This window comes from Mesocricetus auratus, unplaced genomic scaffold, assembly GCF_017639785.1.
Source record: "Mesocricetus auratus isolate SY011 unplaced genomic scaffold, BCM_Maur_2.0 Super-Scaffold_100030, whole genome shotgun sequence".
Lineage (NCBI taxonomy): Eukaryota > Metazoa > Chordata > Mammalia > Rodentia > Cricetidae > Mesocricetus > Mesocricetus auratus.
Window position 1 is genome coordinate 9,006,001 of NW_024429211.1, and position 17,009 is coordinate 9,023,009.

Below are 17,009 nucleotides of genomic sequence, written 5' to 3' on the forward strand. Positions count from 1 at the left end.
TGGCCACAGGTACCTAGTAAGATCTCTCACTACAGCAAACATCTTCATCACTGAGAAGTCTCACCTAGTAGGGATGACAACTTCCTGATAGCTTTATAGAGAGGGCTTGCCCTTCAGTTAACATTCCAGAGTCTATTTAAACTGACAGCTCCCAAGAAAATTAAGACCTTGTGCAGATGGGGAAGAATTATGTACAGGTGGCAGGAAGGCTCTATAGGCTAAAATCGCAGTGGAGGGCTTAATGTCCCACAACACCCCTTCCTTCGAGGAGGGAATGCCATCAGGTTGGGTCTTGAAGGACAATTGTGCATAGTTACAGCTGCTTCTAATGAAGACAGCGTGGTCCACAAATTCGGGTTTCAATGTTTAATTATCACAATGCATTCCAATTCTGTGTACCTTATATTCTTCATTTGTTAATTTATACAAAATTCACACATGCACACAATTTGTATTCTGTGTGTGTTTAGTTCATTATTCTGTGTATTGAAGCATTTCACAAACGTAGCATTACACATTACAATATAAGATACTTAATGAAAACTCCTTTGACAGGGAAACTTCTAATTTTGTACTTCTAAAAGTTCATCAAATTTAATATTTTCTTGTCAGGGATAGCCAATATTTCTCTCATAAGGTTTAATAAAAACTATTTCTCAATATCAGTGACTTTCACATGTAATAATTTAAAAATACAAACCACAAAATATTACTTATATATGTCAAATTTGCCTCATTTCTCATACCTCTAACAGTTTCTACCCAAATCAATATAATTTTATTTCTCTAAACTCTGACTTTATTATGAACAATTAATGAAACAGTCCCTAGACTTAGCAATGAGAGACACAGCTTCTTAGTTTTTAGCTCTGATATCAGTTTAATCTTAAGCAAACAGCTAAAGTTCCTGAGTTTCACTTCTTGTAGTTCTGGAAGGAAAAGGTCCTTAACGGGTTTCATCTATCTGTAAAGGTTTAAGGAATCAGCTGAAAAAGCTTTGAGTTGGATTTTCAGTTTCTAACATAGTGTTCTAGTAACATTTATCAAAATTTGAGCTCTGCTTTCCAGAAAGAAGTGAAGATCTATTGCTGCTCAGCTTCAGAGAACACAGTGCTCTCTAATAATCACTCATAGTGACACAAATGTCTTAAACCCATGACAAGAGAATGAGAACACCACAAAGTGAAGAGGGCACTGGTCAGGGTCACTGGCCATCTCTTGTCGGCCCTTCTCGTGTTAGTCTGATGTTTTCAACAGCATCTGCATTTTCCAACGGTCCTACTTGTTCCTACACAAGCAGTTCCATATTTCAGATGTGCTTTGGTTTTTAGATAATATAAGACTTATTTAAAGAATGTAGTGTCAATGAGGAGGCCTCACAAATATCTGGGGCCTTGGGTAGTAGATTAGTGCTCACAAAGGCATACAAATGAATTTTGGGAGCCCATTCCATATGGAGGGATGCTCTCTCAGTCTGGACACATGGGGAAGGGCCTAGGTCCTGCTCTGGATGAAATGACAGACTTTGGAGATCCCCCAAGGAGGGCCTCACCCTCCCTGGGAAATGATGTGGGGATTGGCGGGCGTTAGAGGGGGGCTGGCGGAAGGACAAGGGAGGAAGGGTAGGAGAGGGAGCTGGGTTTGACATTTGAAGCATGCATGTTTGTAATTTAAATAAAAATATGTTGAAAAATAAAAAAGAATTAGTTATTAGCATACGATTTCCCAATTAAGACATCAGAATTGTAATACTATACTAGGAATGGTGTGCGTGTGTGTGTGTGTGTGAGAGAGAGAGAGAGAGAGAGAGAGAGAGAGAGAGAACGAGGGAGAGAGAGAGAGAGAGAGAGAGAGAGGACATGGAGATGATGTTTTCAGACATGCCTATGGGCCATTTGAACAACCAACAAGACTGATTTAATGTGCTATGCACAGACATGTCCTAATCTTTGTGCGGTACTGCGTGATAGTGCCCACGGGCATGTTTGTAGACCATTGTCTTGACTGATGATAGATGTGAGAGGGCCAGTCCCACTGTGCGAGATGCCGCCCTAGGCAGATGTCCCTGAGCTGTGTAAGATACCTGCTCCGTATTAGAGAGAGCAGAGCCAGCCAGGAAGCAGCGTTCCCCAGTGGGGTTTGACTCTGTTTCTCTTGAATGTTTGCTTTGACTTCCCTGGATGATAGACTATAAGATAAAATCCACACTTTCCTCCCTGAGTGACTTTTCCTCAGTGCTTCATCACAGCACTGGAGAGGCAAACTAGGAAATATAGGCCAGGGAAGGACATATCATGTGACGTATAGTAACAGTCTCATAAAACCTCAGGGAAGGAACTATTGCATGTGCTTCCCTAAGCTCTGAATCTCTTACTTGTGTAATCATGTTTATTCCTTAAGGAAACTCTGAAAACCAGTTTATGTAATGACAAACTCCACAGAGCAAGTAGCTTTCTTAAGCTCACAAATCCTAGTGATAGCAGACCACTGAGTTCATGTTTGAAAGAAAAGCACCTGATTCCTTTCTGAACAAGAATGGTTTAATTTGCTGTGCACAGCTATGCCCTTATCTTAGTGCAGTACTGAGTGATTTTGCCTACTTGAAAAACTGAATGTTAGTATTTGATTAGTTGCAGTTTCCATTGACAGAATTAGTTTAAATCAACACAGGCTTAAATTTGTTATCCTTTTCCTAATATGACTATGTCATGACTCTGATAAGCTCTCCATCACTCGTTTGAGACTTTCGGTAATATTTCTTCTTTTGTGTGCTAGAAATTTTCCATGATAAAAGACATTATAGGAAGAACAGCCTTCACCTTTATCAACTCATCACCAAGGATTTTTTTTAGTTTTTTTTATCATTTTTTATTTTAATTTTAAATAGCTTGTTTTACATGTCAATCCCAGTTCCCTCTCCCTCCCCTCTTCCCGCACTCCCATTCCCCCCTCCCTCCCACCCTATTGCCAAATCCTTCCACATAGGGGATATCTAGAGTCTGTCATTTTACTCTTGGTAGGGTCAAGGCACTCCCCTAAGAGTCCAGGCTGAGAGAGCATCTCTCTTTGTGCTATAGGCACATGAAGACAGTTTGTATACCAGGGATAGACACTGATCCACAGCTCAGGGCCCCATAGGTTGCCCAGGCCTTCTCACTGACACTCACATTTGGGGGTTCCAGATCAGTCCCATGCTGGCCTCCCCACTGTTGGTCTGGGGTCCAAGAGCTCTCCCCTGTTCAGATCAGCTGTCTCTGCTGGTTTTGCCAGCCCATTCTTTGCCAATTTGCTCATCACTCCTCTCTCTCTGTCACTGGGTTCCTTGGGTTCAGTTCAGTGATTAGTTGTGTGTTTGCCTATGCTTCCATCAGTCACAGGATGAAGGCTCCCGGATGGTTATAGACATCAAGTTCATTATCAGGAATGGGCATTCGAGGTGGTCCCTCCACTATTGCTTAGCTTGCCAATTGATGTTATACCTTTAGATCACTCGAGGTCACTCTGGTGCCTGATCTGTCTTCGATCCTATGATTCCCTCTTCCTCCTATTCTACCCCCACCCCTCAACTTCCTGTTCTCCCATGACCAACTCCCTTCCTCTTTACCCCCTCTATTCTTCCCAGGTCCCACTCCCCCCCACCCCTCGCCGTGTTCCCCATCCATTCAGAGGATCTTGTCTCCATCCTCTTCTCTTGGGTACTATGCATATATGCATATTTTTAGGTTCTTTCCTGTTTCCCAGACTTCCTGATCCATATCTAAAATCCATATATGAGTGAGTACATACCATGTTTGTCTTTTTGCGACTGGATTACCTCACTCAGGATGGTTTCTTCCAGTGCTATCCATTTACCTGCGAATTTCAAGATTCCATTGTTTTTTTCTGCTGAGTAATACTCCATTGTGTAAATGTACCACATTTTCTCTATCCACTCTTCAGTTGAGGGGCATCTAGGTTGCTTCCAGGTTCTGGCTATTACAAACAATGCTGCTATGAACATAGTGGAGCAGATGCCCTTGTTGTGTGAACCTGCCTCATTTGGATAAATGCCTAAGAGTGGAATTGCTGGGTCTAGTGGTAGATTAATTCCCATTTTCCTGAGGAATCTCCATACTGATTTCCAAAGAGGCTGTATGAGTCGGCATTCCCACCAGCAGTGGAGGAGTGTTCCTCTCTCTCCACATCCTCTCCAGCATAAATTGTCTTCGGTGTTTTTGATTCTAGCCATTCTGACAGGAGTAAGATGGTATCTCAGAGTTGTTATGATTTGCATTTCCCTGATGGCTAAGGATGTTGACCACTTTCTTAAGTGTCTCTTGGCCATTTTAGCCTCCTCTACTGAGAATTCTCTATTTAGCTCTGTACCCCACCTTTCAAGTGGATCCTTTGGTGTTTTGGAGACTTGTTTCTTGAGTTCTTTGTAAATTTTGGAGATTAGCCCTCTGTCAGATGTAGGGTTAGTGAATATCTTTTCCCACTCTGTGGCCTGCCTTTTTGTCTTTTTGACTGTGTCCTTTGCCTTACAGAAGCTTTTTAGTTTCAGAAGGTCCCATTTGTTAATTGTCGATCTCAGTGCCTGTGCCACTGGTGTTATGTTTAGGAAGTGGTCTCCTGTACCAACTCGTTGAAGAATATCTCCCACTTTCTCTTCTAAAAGTTTCAGTGTGGCTGGATGTGTGTTGAGATCTTTGATCCATTTGGACTTAAGTTTTGTACAAGGCGATAAACATGGATCTATCTGCAGTCTTCTGCATACCAGTACCCAGTTATGCCAGCACCATTTGTTGAAGATGCTTTCTTTTTTCCACTGTACAGTTTTAGCTTCTTTGTCAAAAATCAGGTGTTCATAGGTGTGTGGGTTAAAATTAGGGCTTTCGATTCTGTTCCATTGGTCTACCTGCTTATTTTTGTGCCAATACCAAGCTGTTTTCAGGACTATAGCTCTATAATAGAGCTTGAAGTCAGGTATGGTGATGCCTCCTAAAGTTCCTTTATTATATATGGAAGTTTTGGCTATCCTGGGCCTTTTGTTTTTCCATATAAAGTTGATTAATGTTCTTTCCAGGTCCTTGAAGAATTGTGATGGAATTTTGATAGGGATTGCATTGAATCTATAGGCTGCTTTTGGCAAGATTGCCATTTTTATTATGTTGATCCTACCAATCCAAGAGCATGGGAGATCTTTCCATTTTCTGGTATCTTCTTTGATTTCTTTCTTCAAAGACACAAAGTTCTTGATATACAGGTCTTTCACTTCCTTGGTTAAGATTATCCCCAGATATTTGATGCTGTTTTTGGCTATTGTAAAATGTGATGTTTCTCTGATTTCTTTCTCAGTCACTTCATCATCTGTATATAATAGGGCCACTGATTTTTTTGAGTTTACCTTGTATCCTGCCACATTGCTGAAGGTGTTTATCAGCTCTAGGAGTAACCTTGCGGAGTTTTTTGGGTCACTTATGTAAACTATCATATCATCTGCAAATAGTGAATGTTTGACTTCTTCTTTTCCTATTTGTATCCCCTTTATCTCCTTTTGTTGTCTTATTGCTGTAGCTAGAACTTCAAGTACAATATTGAAGAGATATGGAGAGAGTGGACAGCCTTGTCTTGTTCCTGATTTTAGAGGAATTGCTTTGAGTTTCTCTCCATTTAGTTTGATGTTAGCTGTTGGTTTACTGTATATTGCCTTTATTATATTCAGGTACATTCCTGTTATCCCTGATGTCTCTAGGACCTTTATCATGAAGGGGTGCTGGATTTTGTCAAAGGCTTTTTCAGCATCTAGTGAGATGATCATGTGGTTTTTCTTTCGCAGATTGTTAATATGGTGGATTACATTGATAGATTTTCTAATGTTGAACCATCCCTGCATTCCTGGAATGAAGCCTACTTGATCATGGTGGATGATTTTTCTGATGTGTTCTTGAATCCGGTTTGCAAGTATTTTATTGAGTATTTTTGCATCAATGTTCATGAGGGAAATTGGTCTATAGTTCTCTTTCTTAGTTGTGTCTTTGTGTGGCTTGGGTATCAAGGTAATTGTAGCCTCGTAGAAAGAGTTTGGCAGTGAGCCTCCTACTTCTATTGTGTTGAATACTTTGACGAGTATTGTAATGAGCTCTTCTTTGAATTTCTGGTAGAATTCTGCACTGAAGCCATCTGGGCCTGGGCTTTTTTTGTTTGGGAGACTTTTGATGACTGCTTCTATTTCTTTAGGGGTTGTAGGTCTGTTTAGATTATTTATCTGTTCTTGATTTAGTTTTGGCAAGTGATATCTATCCAGGAAATTGTCTATTTCCTTTAAATTTTCAAATTTTGTGGAGTACAGATTTTCAAAGTATGCCCTGATGATTCTCTTGATTTCCTCAGAGTCCGTTGTTATGTCCCCTTTTTCATCCCTGATTTTGTTAATTAGCATGTTCTCTCTCTGTCTTTTGGTTAGTTTATGACCAAGGATTTTTAAAATAAGAAACATCATGTTGTGATTCCTTGAAGCTAGTTAGGAAAAATGTCTAATTAATCTTTATGGGAACATCTGTTTTTTGAAACCCCTCACTTGCATAATGCCCTATGTGCTGTTATCTTTTGACATGAGATCCTGGGATAGTTCATGCCATGTGATTAATTACTCTTTGATGTGTTGTGTATATTAATGTGCTTGAGGATTAGGTACCTTATCATATGTTGTGATAAGAACTGGGATGCTCACAAGTGTTAAGGGCTAATAATGAGGCTGAGGGGCTGGCTTGACCAGTGAATGCTAAACATACAACCAAGAAGGGAAGACCTCACAGTATGTAAAGTTGATCTTTAGTTCCTTTTAGTGGGTAATTTCTCACTGTTTTGTGAAGTGAGGGTTGATTTTATGTATCAACTTTGCTAAGCCAAGATAACCAGTAATTGTCAAACACCAGTCCAGATGATTCTCTGAAGATCCATCTTAGATATAACTAAACTTGAGTAAATATGTTATGAGTAAAGTGAACTATCTGCTATAATGGAGTGAACACCAAGATGTCTGAAGAATGTGCCATAGAGAAGGAATGAGGTTTAAGAAGCTCTACTTGGGACTGAATCCATGGTAGGGATGTGAAATCAGTGTTACAGAACTGGGGTTTGTCAAAGTTCAGAACACATAAAACCAGCTCATAGAAATCTCAATGTCTTGACATAGAGATGATAAGTAGATGATTGGTAGAAGACAGATGATACACATCAAAAAGAATGTCAGAAAATAGATGACAAAATGAAAATAGATACATAGATGATAGATAGGTTAAAAGTAAAGTTCCTATTGCTTTTGCATTTCCTCTCAGGAAGTATTTGATCAGACTTTTATTCACTCTTTTTTGTGTTATCCTTTGTATAAGGAACAGTATTTATTTATTTACCCTTGTAGAGTGTAGCCTTCCCCGCCATCCGCGTGGGCCCCGCCACAATTGCAGTCCCCAAATAACACACAGGACGCTATATTAATTAGGTAGCTGTTGGCCCTTTGCTTGTTTCTTACTGGCTAGCTCTGACTTAAGTGTTTAATCCATAATTGTTAGTCTAAATATTTCTCTTACTGGAGAAAAGGGTCCGGACCTCTTACTCTTCTGGAGGGCTACATTATGTCTGCCTGTGTCTCTCTTTCCAGAATCCTCCTCAAATCCTACTCCCACCTATCTTGCTTCCCTATTGGCCAAAAGTGCTTTATTGACATATACACAGGACTTCCACATCATCTCCTGTTTTCTGTCTAAATAAAAAGAAAGGTTTTGACTTTAACACAGTCAAATTGTATGTAACGGAACAGTTCTCAAGTATGAACATAGTTATAGTATTTTGTCCATTAACATTTAGTTAGATTTAAAGAAAATATCATCTATCCTATCTATGTGAGTCTAAAGTCTTGTATGTAGAGTATCTTTTCATATAACCAAGGAAAACTATAATTATAACTATCTGTCTTCAACTCCGTCAAAGACCACAGAAGGATAATATATAAACACTAGAATTGACAGAGACATCTCGCTACCTGGACAGTCACCTGAAGTTCCTCTATAACATTGGGGCATCCATCTTCAGCCCATAGGCCACAGTGTGTCTGGAAGACTTCTCAGCAAAGCAGGGAATTTCAAGCTGTCCATCTGCATTGGCAGTCTGTCAGTCATTTTTCTGTGTCCTGCAGAAAGTCTGCTAGACTCTTCCATGAAGCAGGAACCCTGGAGGATTGTTTGAGTTCAGCAGTCACTTTCCTGTAGGTCCTGCATGTCCGGTTTATACAGCAACAGTCAAACAGTCTAGGCAAAAGTATTTCTTGCCCAAATGGCTAACATGCCATGTTGAAAGCAAACTCCATAACGAGTTTCTTCGATGCCCATCTTCCTCTCAGACATAACTGGTGCTGTCAGGAGCAGATATTTATCATTGTCAAGAAAAACCCTAAACTATTTTAAATGGCATTTTCTGAAAGTCTTTGAAAGGTTTCAAGACTACCAATCTATCTCAAATACATTTCTGTATATCAGGAAAACCTAACTAAACTAACTATAAGTTCTGACTATTATAAGTAACTATCTATAATCTGTACTTAATTATGCATTTTAAAAGATTACTATAAATAATACTTAATCAAGAGGAGAAATATACATATCACAAAATTGACCTTGAATTTGTACCAATAAATGAAAAACCATACCAATACAAAGTATTCATTTCCATACCATAATCCCTTTTTACCTTTAAAAAGAGATTGGTTGTGATCACTAACCAATTATAAGCAACCCCATTTAAATGAAAACAAAGATTTATAAACAATATGGCAATTTGGACATTGCTCATTCCAAACTGCTTCCTGCTGATAGGGGGCGCTGTTCATACCATGGGGATCATGACAAAACAGAGAAACCTGTGTAAGTCCTTATTTTCTGGGTCTGTAAGGCTGCATCATCTTAGCTGTCTTAATTGTTGGAACACCTGGCCCACTGCTTCCGGGGTCTTGGTTCATCAAAGCACAGAAGCCTGGAAGGAATCCTTAGCTTTTCATTTTCTGTGGAAACATAAACAAAAAGGTCCTTATATTTAAAATTAGAGGTGAAAGCATTTTTGAAATACATAAATTTGATTAATCCAGCAGCATTTATAATCAAGCATACTTTAGTAGTTTTTCCTTCTTTAGCCACTGAACAACTGAAAAACACAATAACATACAGTATCCAGTATTTTCCATCTTTACATTGCTTATCTATTTATCTATTATTATGACTCTATTTCTTTTATATGTATTTATTTATTTATTTATTTATTTCTCTGAGACAGGGTTTCTCAGGTAATCCTCCTGCCTCTGCCTCTGGAGCAAATCCTACCAGCGTGTGCCACCACAGCCAGCTTCTCTATTTATTTACCACTATGCCATTTCTTTTTCTCTTTCAATCCTATGTATATTTTTAAACACACTATAACCCTTTAGAGTGTTTTCTTCATATGAATCTGACTTTACTGTAAGTCTTTATGTTTTTCTGGTCACGTGTCTTATCTGCTAAAGTCCATGGCTGTTTAAACTGCAGGTTTTCCAAGATGGCGGGCATAAGTTTGACTCCAATTCACAGCCTCAGTCTATGGTGACATCCAGCAAAAGCTGAAGGCTTAGAGATGTGGTCACCGCCACTTTCAGCTGTATGTACACACCTTTCAATTGTTAGCAGAGCCTCTTAAAATAACCTTGCTGGTTTTTGTTTTTTGTTTTTGTTTTGTTTTTTTGCTTATGCTGAGTCAGGAAGACTCCCTTAAGTGAGCCACGTGAGTCTCTGCTTGTCTCTAGCAAAATAGAGCCCACCTGAGAAAAATGCTGCTACAAAGAAGCTGTGCTTCTCTCCGTTCTTTTGTTTCTAAAATTCCTTTTAAGCTCTTGTCATTCTATGTGGAAATTCAATCCTGCTTCTGACAACCATATATAGAGTACAGCCTTCCCCGCCATCCATCTGGGCCCTGCCACAGTTGCAGTCCCCAAATAACACACAGGACACTGTATTAATTATGAAGCTGTTGGCCTTGCTTGTTTCTTACTGGCTAGCTCTGACTTAAGTATTTACCCCATAATTGTTAATCTAAGTATTTCTCTTACTGGAGAAAAGGGTCCAGACCTCTTACTCCTCTGGTGGGCTACATTGTGTCTGCCTGTGTCTCTCTTTCCCAAAATCCTCCTCAACCCCTAGTCCCACCTATCTTTCTTTTCTATTGGCCAACAGTGCTTTATTGACACATACACAGGACTTCCCCGTCATACCCTTCTTTCCAGGCTTCATATGTACTCCTGAGGCAGGAGTAGGCGTGGGTGTGTCAGGGGGGCTACAATTCTGTTACTATCCCAAAGTGTAATGTGTACTGTGGGACACATGGTTTAGTCTAGCATACTGCTTTAGAAAAGAAAAGAATGTCTTGAACTCCTATAGCACTGATACTTTTAATAAGATCCTTAGGTTAAGCTTTAGAAGCAATACACATTTTCTTTAGCTATTTTTTCCCAGACAGGAGAACAAAATGTCAACGAAAGACTTCATTGTGCTTTATTAGTCCTATCGTCCTCCTAATCCATAAACATCAATTGTACAAGCATTGCAAATCACATCACATTAATATTTTTTCAAATGCACTTATTACAGATCAGTGAGGATGATGACTAATGTTCAAGAAGCTTTCTGAGATACATAATAAGATGAAAGAACCAAAGGTCACAGAGAAGTTTCTACTGTTAGGAATTAGGGATTGGTTCCAGTCAACCATACTCATTTGCACATGTATTTAATTACAAGGCTTGCTGTGGTCATGTATATTTCTTTTCCTTTTTCATTTCTAATTATTCTCCTCTCATATGTTACATCCCAACTGCATTTTGCCCTCCTCCTTCCTTCCAGATCCCTCCCCTCTCCATCAGGTCTGTTCTTCCTCTATTTCCCTTCAGAAAAGGGCAGGCCTCCCAGGGTTATCAACCAAACATGACATGTTACAATAAGACTAGGCACACCCTCTCATATTAATGCTGGAAGAGGAAATCTAGTATGAATGAAAGAGTCCCCAAAGAGTCACAGACAGTCCCCTCTCCCACTGTTAGGAGTCCAAAAGAACACCAACCTACACAACCTTTAGCTAATGCCAAAGACCTAGATCAGACACATACAGACTGCCTGATTGTTGCTCCAGTCTGTGTGAACCTCTATGAGCTCTGGTTAGTAGATTCTGTGGGCCATACTCTCGTGGTGTCCTTGACACCTCTGCCTCCTATAATCCTTGCCCTCTCCTTCAGGATTCCCTTATTTCCAGCTAATGCTTGCCTATGGGTCTCTGCATCTGCTCCCATCAGTTGCTGGTTGAACCCTCTCTGTTAACAATTATGCTAGGCTCTGGTCTACAAGTATAGCAGAGTATCATCAGGAATCATTTCATTGGCTCCCCCATCCCCAGGAATTGTTTGATTCTACCCTAGCTCTCCTGGGATATCCAGCCCCTGATTCCTGGCCCTCCAGACATGGGCTCCCATTTGTGGTGTAGGTCTCTGACTGGACCAGTCACTGATTGCTCACTGCTGTAAATGTCATGCCACCTTTACTCCAGCACATCTGGCATGCAGGGCAGATTGTAGGTGGGAGGTTTTGTGACTGTGTGGGTATCCCTGCCCTCCACTGGAAGCCTTGCCTGGTTACAGAAGATGGGCAGTTTGGATGTATCCCCCATTGCTAGGAGTTTTCCACAGACTCTTAGATACACTTGGGGGTTTCCTTTGCACTGGGTGTTTGCCCCATTCCCAATATGCCCCCCAGTTCCATTCATATCTCCAAGTACTCTCTTCCTCCACTCCCCTACCTGTTCCCTCCTGTTCCCATCCCCATCAGCCCCCAATCTATCCACGAGATCTATTCCATTCCCCTTTCCCAGGGAAATCCATTCATCCCACTTGAGCTCTCCTTGTTACCTAGCCTCTCTGGTTCTGTGGATTGCAGCACGGTTATCTGATGGGGGAAGTCCTTCTGTGTATATGTTTGTCTTATTGGTTGTTGAATAGAGCACTGCTGGCCAATAGGGAAGCAAGATAGGTGGGAGGAGGAGACAAGGAGTTTCAGGAAAGGTAGTGAAGAATGGAGAGTCACCATGTGAACCCAGGAAAAGAGGATGCATGAGGTTGGCGTCTTTGGTAAGATAAGACATATATATATATATTAGTAGCTATGTGTTAATACTTAAGACAGAACTAGCCAAGCCAATGAGAAGCCCTGGACATTGGCCAACAGCTCTGTGACTAGTAGAATTTCTGTGTGTTATTTGGGGTTGATGTGACAATGGGACCAGGCTGGTGGTGGGAAGAGTTATTGTAACATTTTATTCACTCATAATTGAGTACATAGTATGTTTATCTTTCAGAATCTGAGTTACCACACCCTGGATGACTTTTTCTCGTTCCATACATTTGCCTGCAAATTTCATAATGTTATTTCTTCTTAACAGCAGAGTAACTGAGGGATGGATAAAGAAAATGTGGTTCATTTATACATTGGTCATGAATATTATTAAGAACTAAGGAATTCTTGTGCTAGGATCATCTTGTCTTAGATTTCTGTGTAGCCTTCTCTTTCAGCTAACAACATGGTCTTTTAACATGATGCAATCTGAACTGTTCCAATTGAATCTCTCTTTCTTCTTCTAGGACATTTATCACCATGGACCATGTCTTCACAGGCTCTTCAGGGCAATGTGTCACAGACAGCAAGGTTTACATTTGCCTCCCACTCATCTGTCTCTGCATGTGGTGCTCACCTTTTATCTGCCATGATCTAGAGATCTGAAAGACAAAAATCCATGGATGAGATTCACCCTCTTCATGGCAATATCTCATCTCCATAGCTGCTTCCCTCAGCCTCACCTCCCGTTATAGACTGAATATAAGGAAACATAGCAGGCAGAGGCATTTTAATGGCATTGGAGTGAATTCTACAATTGATGCCATTAGTCACATAAAGTAAGTCCCATGTCCCATCATTTCAACTGTTTCCAGGCATCTGATTTCATCATTCTGGCTATCTCACAACAAAACAAAGCACTTGTCTCTGTCTCACTAGAAGTCAGGCTGTTTTGCCAAAAGACAATTAACACATTGTGTATCCTACATTTTATACAGATCTTTTCAGGAATCAGGGAGTCAGACCTGGGACATGAAGTAGTGATCTCTCTTCTAGAAAGGGATAAACAATGTATTGAAGGCGGTGTTCTTAGTTTTTGAGAAAGATTGCCAGTCCTAGCAACAATGGAAAGGCATATGAAAAGAAGCCCATTTTATTCCATTCCATCGTTCAGTGTGGACTGCTGTCCTATGGAACTGTAATGCCTGGAGATGTATCTGAGATATCAAGATCCTAAGGAGAGAAACTGTAAACCGTTTTATTTCTAGATGTGGCTGATCTCTGGGGAGATGTCCTGTATTACATTGATGCCTATCATTCTTAGGGACTGTGAGAGTTTTAAAATTTCTATTCAGTGATACAGCATCTCCTTCTACTTTTAAGACCTGTTTTAGATAAAAATCTTTCCTTTCTGCAAAATCCCCCCATGATAATTGTGGAACTCAACCCCCTTCTTTTTTTCAAGTAGAGAGATAAGACACTGGCAGGTGCATTGATAAGCAAGGAAGAGCTGAATCAGAGGAAGTGGGGATCTTAAGTGCAGAAGGGAATAGAGTGCCTGGTGGCTAAGGTCATAGCCATTCTGAATCACATAAGTCTCAACTTTTAAGCAAAAGGAAAGCAGCATCATATAAAGTCCAAGAGATGTTCTCAACCCTAACAATAAATAAGCATCTCCCCAGATTTCAGAGAACATGCTAAAAGAGGAGCCAGGACCACAGTGAAGGTCAAGCAAGAAAGCTAAGCAAATTCCTTGCAAAGGCCAAGGAACTCGAGAGTAATGCTTTTGGAGTAAACCTTCCATCAAAGCAGACTTTACTAGCACTGGGTGGAGACCTAGCTAAATTCCAGTGTCCTTTCTGTTCCCCTTGTCTGTGTCTTACATTACATGCACAGAATCCTGTTGGGAAAAAGGCTCACTGGCCTCTGTCAAATATGGGACCTCATGATTGTTCTTGAATTGTGGCAGCCAAATTGTCATTCTTTCCTAGTAATTAGCTTGAACAGAATACGTATAGGACTTCGCAGTGTGCTATACAGTATGCTTTGCACATTTGTGTCCCTAAGCAAGGCATATGGAATTTTTGTGGTATTGAGAGGTTATTAGGACAGGCAGGTAGACGGAGCTGTCAATTGTGTTATCCTAATAGGAAAGCTTGAGGGAGAATTTTGCTATTCTACACTATACCCAGAGATGATACCACACATAAGGAAAGGCAAGCCCCAGACCCCAAAATGATGGACAATGGATTTTCCATCTTTATAACTTACTATAAGGTATTTTCTTATTGCAGCCCAATTTGGCTAAGACACTGTACTTCATACAATCAAATCAAATAAATCAAATAGCCTCTCCTGAGAATCGCAGTGAATTTGAACTGGCTCTTTTAAAGGGCTTCCAGGAACCACGATGCTATAGCACATGAATATTTCTTCTATAATCCACACAGATATGAAGCAAAGGACATGATTGCCCTTAAGCTAACTTATCCCTTTGTAGCCGATCTGGCATATCCAGATGCAATAGTCATTTCTCTAGCACAATATGGATTAATTATCCATCATTCTTCCTCCAGGAACACTGTCATCACTAAAATTTGGTTGGCCTTTCCAAGAAGAGTATAGAAACATTCTCAGAAATGAGATATTATTTGTTTCTACACCATTTGTCAAGAACTCCTGGGATCTGAATACACACATTAACCGATGCTTCAATTGGTTATGAGCTGAAACATCAGAGAGTCCCAGCTAATGTAAGCAGAACATCCATTCAAAGGTTATCAGGCAGCCCTCAGGGTCTGGGAGGGACAGAGAATCAGTCAGGGCTTTGTGCAGCAGTAGAGCAATGCTCAGATTCTACAACTGCCCCATCCTGTTAGAGCCTTCATCTCTATAGACACCATGCATGGGCTCTTGCACTCATTTCCCTGGTGTCAGGCTGGCTGGCTTTTCTGTTACCACCACTCTTGATTCTCTAGATTCGTGTGGCTGCTGGAGCCATCAGACTCTGCAGAAAAAAATCTGGATAGCACTCAATTATTCACAATGGCATATTACTCAGAATCCTGGACCGGTGCAGGTGAGAAGGGGGCCTGGTTCATGTCAATAGTCCTCGATGTAAAAAAACGAGATGGCAATTACAGCATGTTTTGCTTTTCAATGGAGGATTATGTTCCATGAGATTTTTTTACTCCCTGTTGGGGAAGAAGTATACACAGAGGATAGGTAAGTTACGTAAGAAGATCAGTCTTGATGGTAACTCATGGAAGATGTCCAAACTCATGTCATCTCTACAGTTGCCTTCTAGGACTAAAGACACCCATATATGTATTCTTGACTGTGATGATTATTCATTTCTAGATGCAGAAAATTGTCATTGAGCATATTTGCCACTTTCATTGACCTCACTCTGATACTGAAGTTACTAAGTGTATACAAGACACTGATGCCACTCACTACTCAGCTAGGTAGGTTCCAGCAGATCTCCACCCCAAACTTCAGATGCAAGTTATGAGGAATGGGTTACACAGAGTGAATAGGCTGTTGTTTTATCTCTTCAATCCTGGGGCTGACTCAGTCATTAATGACGGTCATGAAGACCTGTGAAAGAGAACATGGAACTTATAAGCCTAGTCAGTATCAGTGAGTGACAGATGAGGTGATGTAATAGAAAGGAAGCCTATAAGTGAGAGTGTGGAAATCTGAGTAGCCAGAGACATTTGAGCCAGCAAGTAAGTCATCAGATCTTCCAGGTATTTTCTGCTTCTCTCCTGGAGTTCCTATATTCTTTCTTTTACATTGATCATGAATTCCCTTCTGAGTGAACATAAAAGGAAGGAAAAGAAAAGAAAAAGAAAAGGAGATGCAATTTTGGGGGCGGTCTTGGGGAAAGTTAGAGGTTGGAGGTATGGTGGGGTGAATATGATATCAAGGTACATTGAGTTAATGTATGAAATTTAAAAGCAATAAATTAAGCATTATTAAAAATAATTATAGGACAAAGTAAAAAGTGACAATGCTAGGTGATAAGTCCATCAGGAGGGAAGAATTAATGTTAGGAGTACTAAATTAAAAGTGTAGCTAGCGTTTCTTTTTCCAGCTTGCTCTGCCAACTGATATGACCCCAGATAACCACACAGACACTATATTAATTGTTGGCTGAAGTCTAGGACTTCCTATTGGCTAGCTCTGTCTGAATTATTAACCTATAACTACTAATCTATGTATTTCTACAGGCCTTATCTTACCAGAGAACACCTGTCCTATCCTCCCAGGCTCTACATGGTGTCTCTTTGCAGCACCCACCTCTGCCTACCTTTCCCAGAATTCTCCTTGACTTCTAGTCCCGCCTAATCTTCCTGCATCTATTGGACAATGTTTTATTCATTCACCTATAGGAGAAACACATATCCAGAAGGACATCCCCCATCAAGAAAGATTTTCCTGCTAGGCAGAGGGGCGTGTGTCTATAACTGCGTCAATAAGAGAGTTGGAGGCACGAATTTTTCAGGGTTGAGGTCAACCTAGACCACAGAGTGAGGCCCTATCTCTTCAACAAAGCCAACAAAGAAGCAAGCAAACAAGAGATTGCCAACTTTTCTTACTTCTTTCTCCTTTTAGCATTTAATTACTACTTACAAATATTTGAAGCAAAAATACCAATTTTTATTTGCCACCAACTTTTACATTGTGCAATGTTAGTTTGTTTTAAATTAAATCATTCATATTTTAATAATTAAGACATTTAGTTGTTATTTTAAATTAGAAAATCCAAGATGTGTAGGAAATCACTGAAATTATACACCATGTATTAGGAGTTTATATACATGGCTTTTATAATACAGTGTCTAT

The 17,009-nt window shown here is 40.2% G+C and overlaps 1 long non-coding RNA gene across 3 annotated transcripts in view; it reads left to right on the top strand.

Annotated features, from left to right (window-relative positions):
- LOC106022177 overlaps positions 1–17,009 on the top strand; it is a 139,567-nt gene that overhangs the window by 72,572 nt on the left and 49,986 nt on the right. For all 3 annotated transcript variants that reach the window (XR_005871955.1, XR_005871956.1, XR_001197208.2), the window contains exon 3: positions 12,686–12,997. This is a non-coding gene — a long non-coding RNA (uncharacterized LOC106022177). The remainder of the gene's footprint in view (positions 1–12,685; positions 12,998–17,009) is intronic.